At 43.5% G+C, this 22,871-nt stretch overlaps 1 long non-coding RNA gene across 1 annotated transcript in view; it reads right to left on the bottom strand.

Annotated features, from left to right (window-relative positions):
- Positions 1-81: 81 nt before the first annotated feature.
- The window catches only part of LOC308462750, an 83,593-nt gene continuing 60,803 nt past the window's right edge, over positions 82-22,871 (bottom strand). The window contains exon 3 of the long non-coding RNA XR_013979309.1: positions 82-525. This is a non-coding gene — a long non-coding RNA (uncharacterized lncRNA). The remainder of the gene's footprint in view (positions 526-22,871) is intronic.

The following is a 22,871-nucleotide window of genomic DNA, read 5'->3' as shown; positions in this document are numbered from 1 at the left end:
AGGTGAATGGAACACGAAATAAGTTTAATGAAATTTCTAGTTCATTTTCAAGTTCATGCTTTTTTTTTTTTTTTTAAAAAAAACCCTCTTTATCCTCTTTGAGCCTTTAAGCTGAAAGAACATAATGGTTGGGAAAAATAAATGATTTTAAAAAATCACATTCTGGTGTGTTTCTGTGTGTGTTTTGATGTTTTCTTTCTCTTCTTAAGTATATTCTATACTTCAGCACAGCTGCTTGAAGCATTCTGAATGGTGGGAGAGAAAAAATGCTGAGGATCACTTGGATGAACCTGAATTGAGCAGCGAACTGAATATGAACCCAACAAGTCCATTTTGTAAAAGGATGAATGTGAAGAAGAAGCAATTCCTTTTGGACACGTTGAGCTTGAGCTAGAACTGGAACTTTCCAAGCTCCATCTGAAGACTCTTCCAACAGCATTCATTGGAGGCAGTTCCCCATCCCTACTTCTGCTAGAGGGGTGCAAGCAACGCGGCAATTTCTTGGGTCCAACACTGCACATTTGCCTATAGAAATCAAAGAAGAAAAAACACAGAATTACAGATCTTATTTCCATTTATTTATTTGTTTATTTATTTGGAACATGATTTCTAACTGAGCTTATGGACCACTTTATTTTATTTTTCATTGGTTGCATTTGTTATTACATCCTGCCTTTAAGGGCAAACCCTCGCAAGATTGTTCTGAAAAACCCCGACACAATATATTGAACACACAATATTCATGAAACCAACCAATACACTATATTGAACACACGCTGAAATTGTAAACAGAGCAAATTACGTGGAAATAACTAAAGAGCAGAAGCAGCCAAAATGTTACAGAAGCATAAAACCATGAAATTCAGTAGAAAGCCAAGCAGATTATGAAGGTTTTAAAACATCTGCTTCAAGGTCATATGAGCACAGATATGGATCTACCACTGGAAAAGTCCTTTCTCTGGACCCTTGAGGTCTGATGGGTCTTGACAGTAGACCAGGTTGTATTGCCTGGCAGGTTTATTTATGCAGAGTAGGGATGGAGGAGAAATTTGATTCCAAGGCAAACCATTTCCAAGGCAACCCCCCCCCCCCGTTTTGCATTTCCTGAAAAATGCAAGAACCAAAGTCATTTTTCAAAATTCACGCTTATCTGAATTTTGCAATGCAGTACCCCAGCCAAATGATGTTTGCAAAAATGAACATATTAGTAAAAATAGCTTGAAAAAAAGAAATAAATTGGGGAAAACTACTTGCAAAATAGGTGTATTATTCAAAACTGCATACATAAATGTGTTTATTAGAAGAAATTCACAGAAATGTGGCGAATTTAAGACCGGGGGGGGGGGGAGAGAGAATGAGAAATGGAGAGAAGCAAAAGTGACAGGTCCATCCATCCCTAGGGTGTTTCACATAACTTGATTCCAAACCAGTCAGGGCCTTAAAGGTTAACTCGAGCAAGCTGGCCCTATAAACAATTAGGCTACCAATGCAAATAGCACAGAACTGGTATTAAAAAATAGCTGCATTGTGACATTTCTCGGTTGTCTTTAATGGCAGCCCCATGTAGAGAACATTGTAGTAATGTAGTATGGATATAACCAGGGTAAGTATAACATGCAGTTCACACAGGCGGGGCTCATCGTGCTTGCTGACTGCAGCATCAAGCGATAATTTGCATGTGTGAATGAGATGTTGCAAGTCTCGCACGGCGCAGGTTAGAACTTTCATATCTCCTGGCGCTGCCTCAAATGCAATGCTTTGCCCGGGAATTGGTTTAAGCGTTCAACTGCAAGTCATCTAGTGAGCAGTAATAACATGTTAGGAATCAAGTGATGTATACGCATTGTGAGAGCCAGCCCTGGACTCTGGCCAGCCCTAGTGCTTAACAACTAAAAGAGAGAGAGAGAGAGGTGTGGAGGGCCTGCTTTTTGGATAATAAAAACCATTTGGCCATTTCCCCACAGTTTTAATAATTACCTGAAATCGCAGCACCTTGATCTTAGGACAAATGAAGCCTTTCACCATGAAAATGTGCCTTTCTTATGCCAAGTGTCGGGGGTGGGAGTGAATAAAAGCATTCTACATATATCTTAGGTATATTTGTCTATTATTTCACAAAGTCAAGAGCTGAGACCTGGAAAGTCAGGTGGCCCCCAGAGGGTTGCTTAAAAAGGAATGTGGCCCTCAGCCTGGAAAGGGTTCTTCAGCCATGCCTTAGCATGTAGCTTCATCTCTCTGAGTTTTTTTCAAATTTAAATACAGTTGTACCTTGGTTGACGAACGCCTTGCGAGTTGAATGTTTTGGCTCCCAAACACTGCATACCCGGAAGTGAATATCCTGGTTTGCGAACGTTCTTTGGAACATGGACGTCCGATGCAGCTTCTGAGGCTTCCGATTGGCTGCAGGGGCTTCTTGCAGCCAATCAGAAGCCGTGCTTTGGTTTCTGAACGTTTTCGAAGTCGGACGGACTACGGGAACGGATTCTGTTTAACTTCTGCGGTACCACTGTACTAAGGACAGGGCCTCCCAATTTTCATCAGGATTACCGTGTGTAGCGTACATGAGGTTTAACCCTTTCCCTCCCCAGCTGCATTCCTTATGAAAATTACACCCCCATCTGCATGTGGATCCATAGGATTTCCTACCCCTTCATTGGACCAACAAGTTGCCTCGATTCACTGAGTGTCCCCCCAGGACAAAAGAAGGCACATATTTGCAGAAGATTTGCACGTGCTGATTTACATGTATAGATGCACAATAAATAACAACAATTGCTGTGATTTAAATAGAAATGCATTTTTAAAAGCATTTTAACCCGTGCTTTTCTTTTTTTGGTTGGGGAAGGTGCCAGTACTTGAGTACCACTGAGTACCCCCAGGGAAAAAAGTCCTGGTTTTAACAACATTTATACACCGCTTGCTTGTAAATAGAACCTCTAAGCAGTTTGCAGAAAAACATAGCTAATTTAAAGATTGTCAGTAGAAAACAAAGCTAAAAGAAGGTATTTAAGAAAAAAAATCAAAATATAATTGATACCAACTGTTAGCTAGAAACGGATGAAAGCACATGGCAGCTCTTACACGTTCGGGTACGGCTTGCCTAAACAGAAATGTTTTCAGAGGGAGCTTAAAAGGATACAGTGGTACCTCGGGTTAAGTACTTAATTCGTTCCAGAAGTCCGTTCTTAACCTGAAACTGTTCTTAACCTGAAGCACCACTTTAGCTAATGGGGCCTCCTGCTGCCGCCGCACCACCGGAGCACGATTTCTGTTCTATTCCTGAAGCAGAGTTCTTAACCCGAGGTACTATTTCTGGGTTAGCGGAGTCTGTAACCTAAAGCGTCTGTAACCTGAAGCATCTGTAACCCGAGGTACCACTGTACTATGAAGGGACCTGCCTGGTGTCAATAAGCAATGAGGTCATTTTCATGGGGGGGGGGGGAGAATGTAACCAGTGGTGCATTGTAGCTGATGCCCAGGCACTAACTGTTGATAAGCAATGAGTCTCCCTTTTGGGGGTTTTAACTTCATTTTAAAAAAAACACTTTATGCTGGGCTTGGAATAGAGGACTGCTCCTCTGTAATGTAGGTCACACGGCCAACCCTACTTAAAGCTCCTGATTCATTATCTCACCCCAACACCGCACCGCCCCCCTCTTGCCAAGAGACGACCTGGGACCCAAGACATTGAGAGTAGTAGCAGGGCATGCGCAACAGCCCAGAATGAAAAGGGACCGTTGTCTGTGCCAACTAATTTATGCAACCAAGTGTAAAACATACAAGCAAATCCCTCAACACCCCTCAAGCCAAAATCTCTCTGCTCATCTGGTGATTAACCGCCAAGGAGCAGATGCACCCTGCGACACGATTGGCTGACACAGGTTGGTTGTTTCAGGAAAGGCCACTTCAGCTGTCTCCTTGGTTTAAGAGGGAACCTGCTTACATGAGTTTAAATATAAAGTCCACAAACAGCCTGGTTTAAAGGGAGCACCCTGATTTATTTATTTTTTGCATGGGCTGGTTTAATGGCTGACTTCTGAGGCCATGTGGCGGTAGAAACAATGCATATGGGAGATGAGGGAGCCAGGGGCTGGCTTTTTAATTAGATTTGCCATCATATTTTGCCTAAAGCAGAAAGGAAAGAAAGGCAATCATACGTTCCTCTTTGAGTGACTCTCTGAGGAACATCAAGGGAAGCAAAAGGGTTTTTCAGGAAGGCTGAGATCCAAAGAAAACCCCAATATGTGCATTGATACTTCTGGCATTGTCTTATCAACATGTACCGTCCTTTTGAGCTGATGGGGAAAAAACCCCTGCACATTATGGGTAAAGTTGGCGCCAGTGTGGTGCACTTCATCAAGTAGTGCACTTTGACTGGGAAGACCTGGGTTCGAATCCTTACTTAGCCACAGAATTGATTAGGGATGGCGGATAAATATGGTTCCATTTGCATTTTATTGATATCATTAATATCACTGCAAACTTTGCTGATTTGCTCTTCCCTAAACATACATAAATAGCATACAGGAAATTTAGGGCTTTAAAGGTCAACCCCAACATTTTGAATTATGCTTAGAAACATACTGGGAGCAAGTGTAGGTCTTGTAGCCAATGTAAGTCAATGTAAGACTGGTGTTATACAGTATGGTCCTGGCGGTCACTCCCAATCACCAGTCTGGTAGCCACATTCTGGATTAATTGTAGTTTCTGAGTCACCTTCAAAGGTAGCCCCACAAAGAGAGCATGGCAGTAGTCCAAGCGGGAGATAACCAGAGAATATGATAGTGTATACATGGTCTCCAGTGAATTTCACACAGAGAAACAGCCAAGCAAGGATGGGAGAAAAATTCCGTTCAGTTCACATTTAAAGGGGAACCTAACTAATTCACACTTCTTGAAATGGTATGTTTTGTTAAATAAATTATTTTATTAAATACATAAATAGGCAGACTGAACACCACCATCCTTCGAAATTTGCACTTCTCTGAATTTTGCAAGATAATGTGTACAAAAATGAATATACAACGGCAAAATGTGCATACATATACTGGTGAAAATAACACATAAATGTGTTATATATGTGGAAATTGCTTTTCAAAAAGGTGTCTAGGGGGCAAAATTGTGGGCAAGAATATTAGGAGAAATTTGCACTAAAATGCTGGTGAATTTTCATGAGGTTTTCTGTTGTTTTTTTAAAATGCAAACTGATGTGGAAATGCCAGGAACTGAACTTCAGACTGGAAAAATGAGAAACTGAGAGAAACCAAAATGAACAGACTCACTTATCCCTAGGAGGGAACGGCATTTGTACGAAGGGGGCTCAGGCATCGCATAGACAAAGTATTTAGGTTTCTACAAGGCTCTTCAATGTGCACTGAGGAAGGCAGTGTGTGTGTGTGTGTGTGTGTGCTTTAAAATTGAATATTTCGCTTTGCTGGCCGGTTCTTTTGCTCCTCACAATATGGAACATGACAGGATATTTTTCAGTGCTATTTTTGTACGTTCTATCGCAGCCTATATTTAAAACAGCATTTAAATCTGCCAAATGGAGCGGTGTTTTAAAATGGTTGTCAGATCAGCTCTTTTTCCTCCCACGTACAGTATATTTCTGACATGGTTTGGAGGAGCAAAATGGAGGAGACTGGTAAAACGTCCACATTTATCCAGCTTGAGAAGGCAGCCAGGATATTTATGATGACATTAGGGAGGATGGGGGCAAGAATGGAATCAAGGGATCGCTTGTTTGCTGAGTCGCTTGTGCTGAGGTATCAGAGTCAGTTGCATGGCTCTTAGGTTTGCTTAAGAGAATCGAGGAGCCAATCAGATTCTGGAGATTTTTAAGTGAGGAAATGAGCCCTTGGATAATTAGGGCCTTTTTCTTCTCCTCTCCCATCACTAGAGGATGAATGCCAGGCAATAATAACACATTCTTCTATCAAAGTTGGGTAGCCCTCACAATTCGCAGTTAATTATACCTCAGGAAGTGAGTGTATAAATGTGGCCTCATACAGTCAACAGCAGTTTGGACCTGATCCCTGACCCATACATGAAAGGACTGGTCAGTATATCCTCTAAAACTGGACTGAGCAGCATTCAGACAATCAAGGCATTGCGAGAGTTCGAGGACAAATTCCAGCCAGGCACAAATACTTGGGGCATGAAGCAGGGCTGAAGAGTGTGGCCTTAGTATGGACTGAGGACTCAGTTACACTAGTCAAAAAAACAGCATGTTTAATGCAACACCGGATGTTGTGGTTCGAGGACCCGACCCCCGCGATGTGAAATAAATACACAAGGACATGTGATATAAGGTTAATGGGCAAGAAAAGGCCACAACTTTATTGATTACAGCAGTGAAAAGGTATTGGCTTAGGCATTGGATGTCTAAAACAAGGGGGTTTATTCACCAGTAGGTGGAGCCTGTTGATGCTAATCCAACTATAGGCTCTCCCCTGATGTCACCGGGGGTCGTGCCATGGCCTCCCGCCAAGCAGGCATCGGACAGAGTACACGACCGCCAGATTCCTTTAACGGAATACCCAGAAATTGAAGGCATAGGCGATGGCCACACCCAGCCCTTCGACACACCACAACACATTATTCCAATGCCTAACCTACCCACCAATACCACAAAAAGTTGTGACGATTGCTACAAGGTAGGCGAAAAAACCAAAAAGCCTAATGCCAAATGGAAAAATTCCTACCAGGCCCCCTAGACAACCAGGGCGACCAACCTAAGGTCCATAGCAAGGCCAAAGAACAAAGACCCTGAGCTAAAAGGGAGTGGACGGTGGGTGACTCATGACGAGAGGACGGAGAAGAATGAGGCCGAGGAGAGGCTGGCGCCGCCGCAAAAGGCTGCTGAACACGCCCCCTCGAAGGCACCTGGTTGGATGCCTGCTGAGGGGGCGTGGGCGCCAGCCAGGTGAGAGGAGGAGGCAGGGGGCTAATGCCCCCTGCTAGGGGCGGTGCTCGGGCTCCCGCCCACAACCACTCCCCTCTCTTCCAGGGAGGAGAGTCTATGCTGGAGAGTAAAAAATTACCGTGTTTTTTGCTCTATAAGACTCACTTTTTCCCTCCTAAAAAGTAAGGGGAAATGTGTGTGCATCTTATGGAGCGAATGCAGGCTGCGCAGCTATCCCAGAAGCCAGAACAGCAAGAGGGATTGCTGCTTTCACTGCAAGGCGATCCCTCTTGCTGTTCTGGCTTCTGAGATTCAGAATGTTTTTTTTCTTGTTTTCCTCCTCCAAAAATTAGGTGCGACTTGTGGTCTGGTGCGTCTTATAGAGCGAAAAATACAGTAATAATATTCTAATCGATTTTCCATAGCATTTTTTTTCTTTTGTTATAACAATTTAATTTCTCATTTATAGTGGGGGGGGGAGGGTTTTCCTGTGTCTAGAACCACCCTGTGTGGCCTCTGGGGAGAATTCTGAGGGCCGGATAGAGAGGCTTCGAGGGCTGCATTTGACCCTGGGTTCCCAACCACTGACCTATCATTTCACTATATTTCTTCAGTTAAAAGTTCCAAGACAGTTTGGATCATGAATGACAATAAAAGCAACCATAAGACAATGGCTGACAACAGGAACAGGCAGCACTAGTAACAACCGCAGCAGAAACTACTCATATATCAGAGCTTAAATATAGCCGTTTCCTTCCTACACATATTGTGCCAGTATGGTAGAGTGTCAGACTAGAATCTGGGAGATCAGGGTTCAAACCCCCGTTCGACCATGAAGCTCAGAGTGTGACCTTGGGACAATCACTGCCTCTCAGCCCCACCTACCTCACAGGGCTGTTGTGAGGATTAAATAAGGCGGGAGGAAAAGAACCATGTGCCCCACCTTGAGCTCCTTCAAGAAAAAGGTGGGATATAAATGCAGCAGCAGCAGCAGCAGCAACAACAACAACAACAGAATATTACAATACCTTGGTTAAGCTAATTTTAATTGTACAGAGAGAAACTTGACTGATTTGGTTTTTTTACTCAGACTGGACAAGTCTGTTCAATGTTTAATGCTACAACTAATACAGATACTTTACATTTTGACACAGCTCTTATTCAGGGATCAAAGCACTTTGCATTACCTCAGTAGCCCTACAATGAGTCTGAAAGGCAGAAGAATAGTTTGGGAGACAGTGGTTTGCCTATGAGCAGGGGCGGCAGATATAGAAGAAGAAGAAGAAGAAGAAGAGTTTGGATTTGATATCCTGCCTTTCACTCCCCTTCAGGAGTCTCAAAGCGGCTAACATTCTCCTTTCCCTTCCTCCCCCACAACAGACACTCTGTGGGGTGAGTGGGGCTGAGAGACTTCAAAGAAGTGTGACTGGCCCAAGGTCACCCAGCAGCTGCATGTGGAGGAGCGGAGACGCGAACCCGATTACCCAGATTACGAGGGGGCAGAAGGGACTTCAACCTCCTCAATATTTTGAGACAGGAGGCTGAGTCGCCCCAATATTGAGGGGGCTGCCATCCCCCACTGCCCAGCATGCCAGGTGGGGGCGGGAGCAGGAAGCTTGGGGGAGATTTTCACCCTCCATGCCCCTCACAGCGATCACCAAAGCACTGGCCCACAGGATGGGGGCGGGAGACTTAGAGGGTGATTTTCACCCCCTGTGTCCCCCCCCCGCCATGATCACCAGAGCAGGTGCCCACACATCCCAGCAGGTGTGATTCAACAGGGGCAGAGAGTCATATGTGTGATGTCATGCAAACACGACAGTCCGTCCCCCCCAAATGTTGGGCCCAACTTAGTGCACCTGCCTATGGCTGCCTTACAAGTCTATCTGAGGTGAGATTTGAACTTTTATTTATTTATTATTTATTTCATAAACTTCATATACCACTTGAAGGTGTGTGTTTGGTTTTTTTCAAGATCTCAAAGAAGTTTACAGAAAAGATAGAACAAGAAAATCTAGGGGGCGGGGCGGGGAATCACGGCCATACTTTCAAGTATACAAAATACTAAAACAGAGGAAAAGAGGGAGACCAGATCCTGTCAAAGGTATCTTTTATTGAAGAAGAGCAGGGTATTGTAATGCTGCCATCATCACAGAGGTGTCTGTGGAGGGGATATAGCGATTGAAAATACATTGTATTGTAACTTTTGAATAAATGTTTTTAGAATTCTTTTAAAAAGAAATACTGAAGCAATTAAAATCTGCTGAACTTTCTAAGCATCTTGTTGGGTTTTTACAGTGAAGGTGCCTGCTTGATTTCAGTCGTCAGGGAGTTTCAAAATGTAGGCACTGCTGCACTAAACAATTGAGCTCTTACAGATACAGAAGAAGTATTATGTGGCACCTGTAGTAGGGCCAATTCTACCAATCGAAGCCGTTGAGCGGGCACATGTGAGGTAACTTTGAACATGCTTCTTGAAAAGAGAATAAAAGGGGGGGGGTTGAGTCTGTGAAGAAAGGAAGTGAAAGGCAAAGTTAACTTTTGTTGTCCCGCCCACTTTTGCTTCCTGCCCCGCCCACCACTGGCAAAATTCCCTGGGAAAGAAGGCTTGACTGCTCAACCACTCTGGGAATGTGTAACTCTGGGAGTGGAACAGGGGTCTCCTAGCAACACTCAGCACCCTTAACAAACCACAATTCCCAGGATTCTTTGGGGGAAGTCATGACTGTTTAAAGTGCTGTCCTAGTGCCTTGAAGGTACACTATGAATGCGTCCTAGATGTTGGTTTCTGTTTCCCTCACTGAGCAGCTGCTGGTAGTCACAGGACTATGTTTTCATTCCACAGTCCAGATACTGTTGGATTCACACGGGAAAGGGAGACGGGATGTGTCATTTACTGGTTTCCTGTTTCCTTTGTACTGTCGTTTCTTTGTTGGAGTTGCTCTCTGCTTCTCACAGAGACAAGATGTATATTTGTATGCTCTCAACATAGCTTAGAAATAAAGCATAGCAATGTAGCCATACCTGCCTCATCCTTTTGTTGCGGACTCTGGGTTATACTCTGCTGGGCTCAAGCGAAGATGAGCCGTATCAGCTTGAAGGACCGGAGCTGACTTTATCTAACACTAAGATGGTTGGTGCTCTGGTTGGTGCCCAGACAGGAGGTGTCCCAGGAACCAGATATATTCCACACAAGGTTTCCATGATGGAAGAAAGGTGCGCTATGAATGTACAGAAATAAAATAAAATAAAGGCGAGATGTTTTGCTGCATTGATTTGGGAGAGAAGTGGTATCCCAGGGTAGCACTGGAAGTGTTCTGAGCTGCAGAACAAAGCACCCTTTCTTGAGTTATTGGCACCCTTTCCTCAGGAGCCTGCGGTCACCCCCAAGGCATCCTGCCATATTGGAAGGACAGAGCGTCCCCTCTTTTTTGTGGTGACTGTTTGCCAAAACCCTGCGGAGGGAGAGTTGCCTGTCTTTCGCCTCACTGCTGACAAAAAAAAAAGCTTGCAAAGAATAGCCATCGTTATCATACAACCATCAACCCCTCCCCCACCCCACCCCACCAAGCCCCACTGTGCTGAGGAAAAGAAGGATTTAGACTGATTTCACGTGATTTGTTGTACTTTTGTCCTTTTCAGAGGAAGAAGTGAGGCTTCCTAAGAGGCCCACTGAATCAAACTCCAAGAGAAACAATTAAAATGCAATAGAAAATCGTGCTTTGTGTTGGAAGGGGATACTGGGTTCGCCGCCAAGTTCAGCTGCCTGGACTCAGGGAGTAGGTTTTTATCTGTTTCTACTAGGAAGCAGAAGGAGATTGGACTCAGTGATGGCTAGCTGGGTGCAACAGGGGGCCTCTCAGCTGCAACATGATCCTCCAGCCATGATGAGGGAATATCTGGCTTTCCTAGTGGTACAGTAAGGGCATTTATAGTACAGACTTCATGGTCTTACATAGGGTTGCCATACGTCTGGAAGTTCCAGGACAAAGCCAGGATCGAGGCATCACAAACACTGTCAAACAGCTCAACAACTTTGGCCCAAACAACTTTTGTCCAGATTTTCATGTTTTGAAATATGGGAACCCTATCTTACAGCACTCCTTCTCCTCTTCAGATGATAATGTGTATATTCCCTCACTTATTTTAAAATGTGGTAAGCCAGGACTGTGGCACTTAAGGGGGCTTCTGGCACATTCTGCTAAGTGGGGTCCTGAACAGCTGCCTCAATGTCTGTTGCTGTTTCCTCCCAAAGTATCTTTATTGAATTTCATTCTATTTACAGTAGTACCTTGGTTTACAAACTTAATCCGTTCCGGAAGTCCGTTCTTAAACCAAAGAGTTCTTAAACCAAGGTGTGCTTTCCCATAGCAGCAGGGGACTCAATTTTCAAATGGAACAGACCCAACAGGAAGCAAAACATGTTCTGCTTCCAAGGCAAAGTTCACAAACCAAAACACCTACTTCCAGGTTTGCAGCATTCTTAATCCAAGTTGTTCATAAACTAAGCTGTTCTTAAACCAAGGTACCACTGTATTGGTAAACTATACAAACAAACAAAACATAGGAACAAACATTGTACACTACCCAAAATGGGCTGGGTCAGGCCAGCAGCCCATCTAGTCCAGTATCCTGTACTCACAGTGGCCAACCAATAATTTGGAATTTTACCTCCTTTCATCCAAATGCTTCCTCCCACACCTCTCAAAATGCACACTGATCATGCGCCATGCATATGTACATACTGAGTTTGTACTGTCGCTTACCTGCCGTGTTATTCTTTTAATATTATTGGTTCGCATGCCACTATCCTAAGGGACATAAGCCACGCTGTTTCCATTTATTTAAGAAGCTTATACAAAGATTACCAGAATGTTGGCAATTGAGTGGCAGGAAAGCTCCCAGGTTGGCTATCTAGCCCATGAGCCAACCTCTCCACTCCTAGCCATGCACCCTCTTGTTTTTGGATAAATTGACCAAGGAGTCCTTTATCCCTCTGCCTTTTTTTGTGGAGGATTCTGGGAAGTGCATTCCTCCTAGGTCTACAGAGGTTCTAATTTCCTGCTCCCTTTCCCCAACACTCTGCCGATTTCATTCAGCCTCCTACCATCTCCAGGGAAATGCCTGTCTGGTTTTGATATCTCTTCCCTGCCCTCCTTGGTAAACACAAGGTGAAGAAAGGATGTATTTAATTTTTAGCAATGTGCCCCTTGTGTCAATACCTCCCCCTCATGTTCTCTTAGGCAACTGTACTATCTTCCTTGCTGATCTCCTGTTTCTTATTGTTCAAGAGGCAATTTTTCTTTCTTTCTTGTGCACCAGAATTTTTTGTGTATGTCCTGAAAAATCTGCTGTCTTCCTTATTATGCTTATGACATATTAACTGTTTCTAGTACAGTGGTACCTCAGGTTACATACGCTTCAGGTTACATATGCTTCAGGTTACATACGCTTCAGGTTACAGACTCCACTAACCCAGAAATATTACCTCAGGTTAAGTGCTTTGCTTCAGGATGAGAACAGAAATCGTGCTCCGGCGGCACGACAGCAGCAGGAGGGCCCATTAGCTAAAGTGGTGCTTCAGGTTAAGAACAGTTTCAGGTTAAGAACGGACCTCCGGAACGAATTAGGTACTTAACCTGAGGTACCACTGTATTACTCTTATACCATACTAGCCTCTATTAGAAACCCCGGTCCATTCCTGTCTAGGTAAAGCATTATACACTGAGGTCACAACCATACCATACATTTAAAGCATATCCAACACACATGTAAAGCTTATGGTTTCCTGCTATAATTTTGCTGGCCAAAAATTGGAAAACACAAGAAGTACCAACAGTGGAGGAATGGCAGATGAAGATGATGGATTTTTCGGAGCTAGCTGACCTGACCGGAAGAGTCCGCGACCAGAAGGAAGAGGAGTATCAAGAGGAATGGAAGAAATTTAAAGGTTATTTAGTTAAATATGTTAAGATAACTTAAATAGAATTACTTGAGAGCACCAAAATGGCCTAGGATTTAAATATGTGATGTTGTAGGATACCATGGATAAAAGTTAAAACGAAAAGAAAGAAAGATGTTAATTGGACTATGTAAATTTTATGAGAAATTAGTTTTGGAAAACTGCTACAATGATTTATATGGAAACTCAGCCAGGAGGATTCGAGGAAGTCACCTAGCAATGTTAACAAAAGTGGAATTCTTACAGTTAGGATATATGTCTGTTTGTTTGCTTGTTTTTTTGATGTTTTCTTTTTATGGCTGTTGAAATGTTTGTTTTAAATTTGGAAAACCAATAAAAAATTTTTTGAAAAAAAAGGAAAGCTTATGGTTTGCCCCAAAGAGTCTCAGGAACTGTAGTTTGCCTCCCAAGAGCTACAGTTCCCAGCACTCTTGACAAACTATACAGTTCTCGGGATTTAAATGTGTGCTTGGTACACTTTAAATGTATGTTCCCTGGGTGTTCCCCCCCTGAACAGGGCTCTCACCTTTCCCTAAGTTTTGCATCAATTTCAGGTCTCTCATCCTGCACATTTCAAAATTCCAACACTCTGAAAATGAGGTACATGTGAGATACACTGGCAAAGCAGCTGCAATATTAACGTCTTGATTTCTCTGTGAATCAAGCAAAAGACAGGCTGTGCAATGTAAGCGGAGGTGACCTGGAAGTCCAGAAACCTTCAGCATGATTTCAGACATACCAAAAGAAAAAGCACAAACTCTCATCTTAACTAACTACTGCTCTCAAAGAGCTATCCAAAGGAGGTGAGGAAGAACCCAAGGTGGTGAAACTGCCAAATCCAAAGCCCTGCTGGGCTGCTACTTCTTGTGGCTGGGTGGAAAGTGGCAGGTGGGAGGGGGGACTTTGTTTTTCCTTTATTTCCCCCTCCTCCAGCTTTTTAAAACAGAGCAATGGTGGTTGGTGCCCACTGCAGTTATGTTGTCTGAAAGTGCACTTAGATTCATGGAAGCTGTTTGCAGATACTCAGGAACTCCTTGTTAGGATTCTTGCTCCATGTTTGCAGTCATGGGACTGTTGTCTATCATGTGACGGTGTATGTTTTCATTCCACAGTGTGGGAAGTGACAGAGACAGGGTGTTTTGGTGTTACTGTGTTACATGAAGTGGGACTATTGTCCTTTGTTCTTTTTCTCTGTGCTGTCTGATGAGAAAGAGGAAGGAGCTAAGTCAGAATGCTCCGAGTGTATTATATGTAAATAAAAGTAGATTAGCCAAAATGCTGTGCTACTGAGTTCTGTTACGCAAACTGCAAATACTCTGCAGGATCCCTATGTGTGCTGATGCCTCTTGGTGTCAGTCGCTGTGATGTTCGGGCTGGAGAAAGCCTTTGAAGCTCCCAAACGACTGACCAGGAGGGAGAGAACAGGCATGTGTCTCTGCCAGGGTCCTGCATGTGAGTAGGACGAACCTAACACCCCTGCCCGACCTGGATGCAAAAGGGGAGGTTGTGAAGACTTCATGTGACGGCAGGGCAACTCGGGCATCTAAATCTAGGGGGCCTCGCCAGCCTGCCATCTCCCCAGTGCCGCCGTCTCCCCTCTCCCAAAACTGCAAACCCAATACTTCATGCGAGGGCAGGGCAACTCAGTCCCAGCAACTATTAGACTCAGGGCTAGCCAGTGGGGCCCAACTTGAAGCAGTGAGGCCAAACTTGAGGGGTTTTTTTGTAGGGCCCCAGTTCACAGGCAAAGTCTGCAAAATCTTATAGATATAAATAAAATCCATCTAGAGTGCCCCGGTGCGGGGGGGGGGGGACCCACAGGGCCCAATTTGACCAAATTGCTTCAATTGCCTTAGGTCAGCCCTGATGAGACTGTGCAGGCGTTGGACTGACAGGCCCTGCACCTTCTAGGTTCCTGGTGTCACTATTCAGAGTACAGACTCAAGGACTTGTAATGAAAATAAGGGGGGGCACTTATTGGAAATCAGATTTTTCACCTCCCCCCCCAAACCCCGGGACAATGAGCCCAGCCACCTTTTATTCACAGTCGCATAAGCACTACACTACAGCATGGCCATAAAGCTGTACGTTCAACCGCTGAAATACACACCCAATATGTAGCAATGGGGATTTATATTACTGCTTTATGAATGAACACTGTGTTTTATTGATGGACTCTGTATTTTTGGAATTACCTAAGAGCCACCAATAGGGAGCTCTAGAATCTGACAGCTAACCAATCGGGTACTACCAAACAGCGACCCCTATTGCTGAAAGCAGGTAATCAGCAGGAAACGCTTCAGCTCAGCCCCTGTTGTGCAGATAATGGAGAAAGCTCACAAATTGTATCCCTTCTGACATCCTGGCCAACTCTATTATGCTGGTGTAAACCCTGGTGCACCAGGAGCCCAGAATAGTAGCAGCTAAAATCCATTCATACATCAGCGACCGATAAGACTTGTTAACCAGTTCTTCCAAAGTCTTCCTAAATTATAAAGCTCCAAAATACAGGCCAAAAGAGAGCAGGTCTGGGAAGAGCGAGCCATACAATGGCCACCACCAGTTAAAAGGCCCTGCTCCGTGTAGCTCCTGCCCTGTTATTTGATAGGGTGCCCACTTGCCCTCCTTCTTGACATGGAGTCTCCAGGTCCAATATAAAGACCATAAGAAGGGAGAGCAGGGACCTTGAAGTTCCCAACAGTTGTTAATCAAGCAAGCAAGCAAGCAAGCACACAGACCACCTTTGTCATAGTCAGGCCTGTGCCCAATCTTGTTTTTGAACAATCTTGTTTGTTCTCAGTAACCAAAATTATATTATCAACATATACAAGCAGAAAAGTTGTTTTCCTTCATTTGCAAGGAATCATACAAAACATAGCGGCACTAATAAAGAAAAGCTCCAGGGTGGCAACAGAAAGCAAACTCAAAATGCTTTTTCAGTTCATCAGAACTATCCAGCAATATCAAGTTATAGGAAAACTGGTACTATTAACAGTAACCATTCTAGTTGGTTAATTGATTAGGCAACTTCCATACACATGATGTCTGATACTAATTTCCCCCTCAAAGAGTTAAATAATAACACATCAGAGGCAGCTGAAGTTGCAAATGAAAACAAAATATCTGTGAAAGGAAGAGGAGCAGGTTTGCTCAAGTGTGTTGCAGGTAGAAATACTGTTTGTAATGAAGAGAGAGCAGTAGTTGCTCGAATTAACAAATAAGAAAGTTTTGAGAATTTACATGCTAGATTAAAATTGATTAATTCATTGAGAAGGGGATTGTAAGAAAAACACTGGGACCTAATTTGAATAATAGAGTGCCTGGCATCTGGTGGGCAATCTCCTCCTTTATTTCCACACTGTGGCTGCAGACCAAATCACCTGTCAGGAGAGCTATGAGATTCAGGTGAGGGTCATATGCCTTGTCAATCCCAGCAGGTATATAACAGGAATACCTGCATATCAGAAACTTATATTGTGGACTCAGCTATATAGCTGCAAATATAATGTTTTAAGTGCATTGTACAAATATGACACTAGATGGCGATGGTGAGCTAATGGCAAATTCAATATATATTTGTGAACGTTTTATTTAAAAAGCATTTTCACAGTGTTTTTTTAAAATATATATTTAGATTCAGCCCGTGTCACCTCGCTCTTACCTTTTCTCCAAACTGAAAAGTATCAGAGGCTGCAACCTTCCCTCCCCTTGATCATTTTGGTCGGGAGGCGGAACTGTAGATTGTGAGTTTACAAGGTGTCTGGTTGACTCAAAGCCATGTTCATGCCATTTCCCAGCAAACTCTGAGCTAGCCGCATGGGGAACAACAATGGCTAATGATTAGAACAAAATGCAAGATTTTACACGTTTCAGAAAATGATTATAAAAACCATCAGGCCATTTTAGGAGATGATCCATGACCACGTTTCAAGAACCAGAGAGATTTGCAGTGGGGCTTGCAAAACTGTGAAACCGGCTTGGCACATTCATCTCTTTGAAGAATGTTTGAATTAAAATGTGTACTGTTTGAGAACCCTAGTGAACTTTGCTTGGTGTTGAAAAATGTTCCTGACTTGTAATAACTGAAGTTCACAGTCTGCTCATTTATGATGTTGTAATGAGCAATTTGTGAAGCTGTAATTCATACTTTATCATAATTCCTAATTTTGTATTTTTATTATGCCACTAATTACATGCGGTAACTAGTAGGATGGCTAAACCGGCAGTGACTTAGACAGTGCTGTAAATTATCAATGTTGCCCCTTCTTTCAGTTATCCCTGTCAAATCTGAGACTGTAAGTTACTTGAGGCAAGGACTCACTCTCTGTCTGTCTGTCTGTCTTTGTCTTTGTGTCTGTCTCTCCTTCTGCTGTAAAGTTCCACATGCATTGATGATATGGGGAAGAGCTGAAGTTCGGTAGAAGAGCATCTACTTTGCAGCCAGAAGGTCCCAGGTTCATTCCCAGGCATCACTAGGTAATACTGGGACTGAAATCTTGGAGAGCCACTGTCAGCCAGTGTAGGCAATATTGAACTAGATGGTCCTCTTCTTCTGCGATCACTCGTAGCTAGGTAAGATTGTCTTCCATAAACACGGTTTTAACAGTGAGTCCATAAATAGCTGTGGAGGCCAATTCTGGATCCATACGTCCTTTCACAGTGGGGACATAGGTTTCTGGGTGGGAGCTGATCACGGTGAGGATTTGTCAAATGTGCCTTCCTTTTAGCCAGCGGTTCTCAACCTGTGGATCCCCAGATGTTGTTGGACTACAACTCCCATCTGGGGACCCACAGGTTGAGAAAGGCTGCTCTTAGCACATTTCTCCCTTTTGTCCTGAGTTTGAGTGTCTTCAAAACCCATGACACCTTTGGTAAAGGTTGTTCTCCAGTTCGAGTGCTCGCAGGCCAGTGTTTCCCAATTGTCGGTGTTTATACTACATTTTTGTAGATTTGCCTTGAGTCTTTGAACCTCTTTTGTTGACCACCAGCATTACGCTTTCCATTTTTAAGTTCAGAATAGAGTAGATGGACCAGTGGTCTGATTCAGTAATAGACAGATTCCTATTTCCTTGTGTTTACAAACACCTAAGGTTGCACACCATCTCAGAGACAATCAAAGGGTAAAGAGATGTCACATCTACACCATACATTTAAAGCAACTACTACTTGCTTCAGCACCATTTGGTGGAAAGTCAGGCTACCAAGTTAATAAACAAATCTTCACTCAGAAGTCAGCCTCAGAAGTAAGCTCAACCAGGCTTACTCCCATGTAAGCATGAATAGGATTGCAGCCTATTTTCAGAGAATGGACAGTGCAGAGCGTGAACATAAGTCAGAAGAAGGGGAGATGTAGTTGGATGGTCCATGGTGAACAAATTATCCCAGATATCCCACTCTCGGATTGCTTCCAGATGACCTGGTTATTGAGCATTCATCCTGATTGGTTTGCACAAAGTTTGTGGGAAGGTTGGAAGATGCTGATGATTTATTGAGCATTCATGCTGATTTGCTTCCGGGGAGGATACATGATGCATCAAGCAATTGTTATCCCACACTTTCTAGTGCAACTTCCCATCCCTTTCCTTATCACAAAAAGGCCTGATCTGGTGTTGTTGCTGTTGTTTTGGGGGAGTGTGTTTGTTGAGCAAGATTGCCAAGTTGACTTTAATTGTGCAACCTGAATTTGCCAATATGAGATTTAATCCCACTGGGAAATCGCAACCATCTAGAAGCTCCTTGATTCAATTTCCTTCTACCAAAAGACTGAGCAAGTCCTGGCTCTACCAAGGAAACATGGCACTCAGTTTTGTTGCTGCCTCTGCCTCTGTGAAAGGAACCCCAAGGGGCAGGGGAGAAATTCAACTCAGTTCTCATTTAAAAGCAAACTTACCAAATTCTCCCTTTCTGAAACAATGCACAAACTGAAACACAGCCATCCTTCGAATCTACACATTCCCCAGTTTTTCATTGTAGTTCTCCAGCTCGTCAGTGTGTACAAAAATGCATATAGAAGGGTAATGTGTGTATATACATAAATATTAATGAAAACAACATACAAAAATCCATTGTGTTGGGGAAATTATAAATACTAGTCAAAACTTACTTTGGAAAAATGTGTACATTAAGAGAAATTTAAACTCAAACCCTGAAGAATTTTCATAAGGAATTAAATAAACAAACAAAAATCACAAATTGCTGCAGAAATGTGGAGAATTGAATTTAAGATTGGGAAAATGGGAGAACCAGAAATTGATAGATCCAGACACCAATTTCCTACTAAGGAAAGCTTCTGGCATGGAGGTGGAGGGGGGAGGGTATGTGTCCTAAGAGAAATGAGCGTTCCAGAGTTTGGGAATATGGAACCCCTCTGTTTGTTGAGAGCGCTCCATACCATTCCTTTCATTCTTTCCCCATTCTGTGTTGAGGAGATTGTTCTGTTTATTTGTTTATCCGTTGCATTAAGGGAACGGCTCAGCAAAGGGACACAAGCTGTGCATATTATTATTTGAGTCTCCGGCTTGAAAAATCAGGCACATTAAAATTCCGAGGCGGCTCCCCACAAAGTCTCTGTGTTCTGTGAAAGATGGCTAGGAAACGAGGATGACTGGAGTTGTATGACAGGCGGGCAACACCGCCAGACAAAGAGCTCACTGTGTCAGCCAGCCTCCTTGTCCTCTGGTGAGGGGAAATCTTCAAAACCACCAACCACAACAATGCAGGCATATACTAGGGCAGGGTGTGTGTGTGTGTGTGTGTGTGTGTGTGTGTGTGTGTGTAGGCACACACACTGCCCTGTCACGGCATGAGAAAATGGGTTGCTAATACGGCATGGAATTGTGCGTATCAAAGGGAGTCAACGCACACAAGCCAACTGCTGCCGTGATATGTGCCCTCCGTCACATCGCGGCTGAAGACAGGGCCACTCTATGTGTCCCCGGTGGAACCCACTCCTATTCTCACACCAAAGGGTTGCTTCCTACTCTCTGGGGTGCGCCCACCCTGTCTGAGATGCTGCAGAAGGCTCTTCTCTGCCTCCTCCATGAATACCTCTAACAACATTGACTTTCTGGATCAGCGATTAGAGAGGGGCGGGGTGGAAGGCAAGTGGCAAGGCTGGCATTTTGTGTTTAGCCAACCAAGGAGGAAAGAAAGGAAGGAATCAACAGCCACAACCCTCCATCTGGTCCACCTGATTATTTATGCAAATCAGTTTTATTCTCTGTCTCTCTCTCTCTCTCACGCACACACACCTTTCCATTTACAAAATGCCCGAGGAAGCGTACAATATAATAAGGCACCCTTCAAATCACAAAGGATTGGGGGCTGGGGGATAACTATAATGAAAAATAAACAAGGAAAAACACCAGGTTCCACTCTGTGATCCTCAAAATGCCACGCCTTAGTACCCAGGCTCTGCCTACGGATGGCAGAAAGAATTCAGTTTGGTTCGCATGTTGATGCAAACCTTAAGAAGGTAAGACAAGCCCTGTTGGGTCAGGCCAAAGGCCCATCTAATCCAGTATCCTGTTCTCACAGGGGCCAACCACAAACAGGACCCGACCACAAGAGCACTGTAACATCCTGCAACTCATATTCAGACACCTTGTTGCCTTTGAGCATTCACACGTCCCAAAACAATGCGGGAAATGAAATGCAGCTAGCCTTCAAAATTTGCACCTCTCTGAATTTTGCAATGAGATTCTTAAGCCGGAAAACACGTCCAACATTTTCATATATTGGAGGGGAGAGAGTGAGCATAAAAATGCTTGTTAGTGGAAAATAACATACAAGCCTCCTCCTTTTTATCACTGCGTTCTTTTAATGGGGTAGTTTTTACGGCGTATTTTAATGATTAATGCTTCTGTTTTAATGTTTTAATGAGATTGCTTTATTATGCGTTGTAATGATGGATGTGTATGTTTTAAGGCTTGTGTGACTCGTTTTTAGAATTGTAAACTTTTTAAAAAAATTTTTGCCAGAAAGCGGTATATAAATGAATAGATAAATAATTCAGCGACGCATTGGGCTAGGGGGGATTGCTTGTAACAATGTGTATGTTGAGAGGAACATGCGTTAAAATGCAAACTAGTGAACTGACGTGAAGACTCGCCAGCTACCCCACCACCTCACACCTCATGATCTGAGCTGCAAAAGACTTAGCATCCCTCCTAACCAGGCCTGGCCTCCAGAGCTACGAGTACTGAAAAGCAAGGACAACTGCCATTCGACCTGTGTTGATAACATTCCTATCACTATTAAGAGGCATTAATGTATAAACACAGCAAATGCTCTTAAGCCAATGGAAGGACTATAGTTCAGTGGCAGATCACCAGCTTTGCATGCAGAAGGTTCTGGGTTCAAACTCTCGGCATCTCCAGGCAGGATAGAGAATGTCCTCTGCCTGGAAACCTGGAGATCCGCTGCCAGCCAGTGTAGAGTAGACAATACTGAGCTAGACAGACCAATGAATCTGGCTCCACATGAGGCAGCTTTCTATGTTCCTAAAATAGATGTCCTTTCTTTGCAATTTAATATTTAACATATCGCGAAATAGGTCTGGAAACATCGCTGAAAATCTTTCCTTACCCCCGTTCTCTGAAATGATGCTATGCTCGCAAACACTCCTCATGAAACCTGGTGTCAGGAGCAAATTGGTTAAACATATGCCAGTCTCTGAAGACCATTTTTAAAAGTCTTTGTGGACCAAGCTGCACATTGTGTGCATGGGAGATAGGAGGGCAGGAGAGAGAGGTCTGGATTGAGACCCTAGAGTGAGGAGTGGGGGAGTGCAGTGCTCCACTGCAGACCAGGTCCATATTATTATTATTATTATTATTATTATTATTATTATTATTATTTTCCATGAGGGATCTTGAAGCAATTTACAGTACAATAAAAGCATACATTGATAAAAAGAATTAAAACACTTGCTAAACACACGCACACATATTTATTGGCACATACATAAAATCAATTTAAATCCAATACAGGGACCAGTTGTAATGAAGATCTCCATTCAGAAAGCTTGTTGAAAGAGGAATGTATTTAGCAGGCACCGAAAAGATAATATACAGAAGGACTGAGCTCTCCATGCATGCACTGAGGGGAGGAACTGTCATGGGGTGTAGTGAACCCCCCACAGTGCAAAATGGGAGCAGCATTTTGCCAGGGTCAGGAATCAGAAAGTCGACCCTATTCTTGCTAAATAAGAATGTGAGGTGGATAAAGCTACCAACTTCTCCTACCCCCCACCGCACCCCACAAATCTGCTTCTGTGGCTTTAACAGCAGTTTGATCTGCAAACACCAGCAGGTTATATAATGCTTCTCTCCATGTTGTAAAAATGTTTGCCGGCTAATTTCTATGGATCGAGGGGCTATTAAAAAGGGAAAAGAGCATTCCAAGACTTGTATCCCGGGTCAGTTGGCAACAACCCTAATGATGATTAACTAGAGTTTGTTTGTTTTTAAAGAGGAAGTGGAAGCTGTAGCGGTTTGGGAATTTAAAGAAAAGCAAGCAAACAAAGGATACGTTTTTAGCATGTTTCATTGAATAGATACCATTATTATTATCATCATCATCAACAACAACAACAGCAACAACATCTCCTTTTGGATTTGACTGTTATTCCTCTGCCCATCAGGAATAACACACTGTTTTGAATGTACGTACATACTGTCCAGTCCAACCTTCCCCCAACTTGGTGCACTCCAGATGTTTGGGACTAAAACTCCCATCACCTCCAGTCAGCACAGCAACATCTGGAAGGCACCAAGATGAGGAAAGATGGTGAAGTCTAAGAGCAAGCTGCACTGCCTTTCTAAGGCCTCCATTTTCTTCCTTTTGAAAAACTGACCTCAGCAATCTACCGCTAGATGGCAGTGTGGCAAAGCACTCTCTTAAAAAAAAAGAGAGAGAAATCTAGACGCATACCAACTTGCTTGGGCCTGTTTTGGGAGAAGGGTGGAGACTCAGACACCATTCCTATGCTACGGGTGGGACATT

Source organism: Podarcis pityusensis (assembly GCF_964106645.2).
Source record: "Podarcis pityusensis genome assembly, chromosome: 14".
Lineage (NCBI taxonomy): Eukaryota > Metazoa > Chordata > Lepidosauria > Squamata > Lacertidae > Podarcis > Podarcis pityusensis.
Note: the sequence above shows the minus strand (reverse complement) of the source record. Positions and strands in the feature narration are given on the sequence as shown.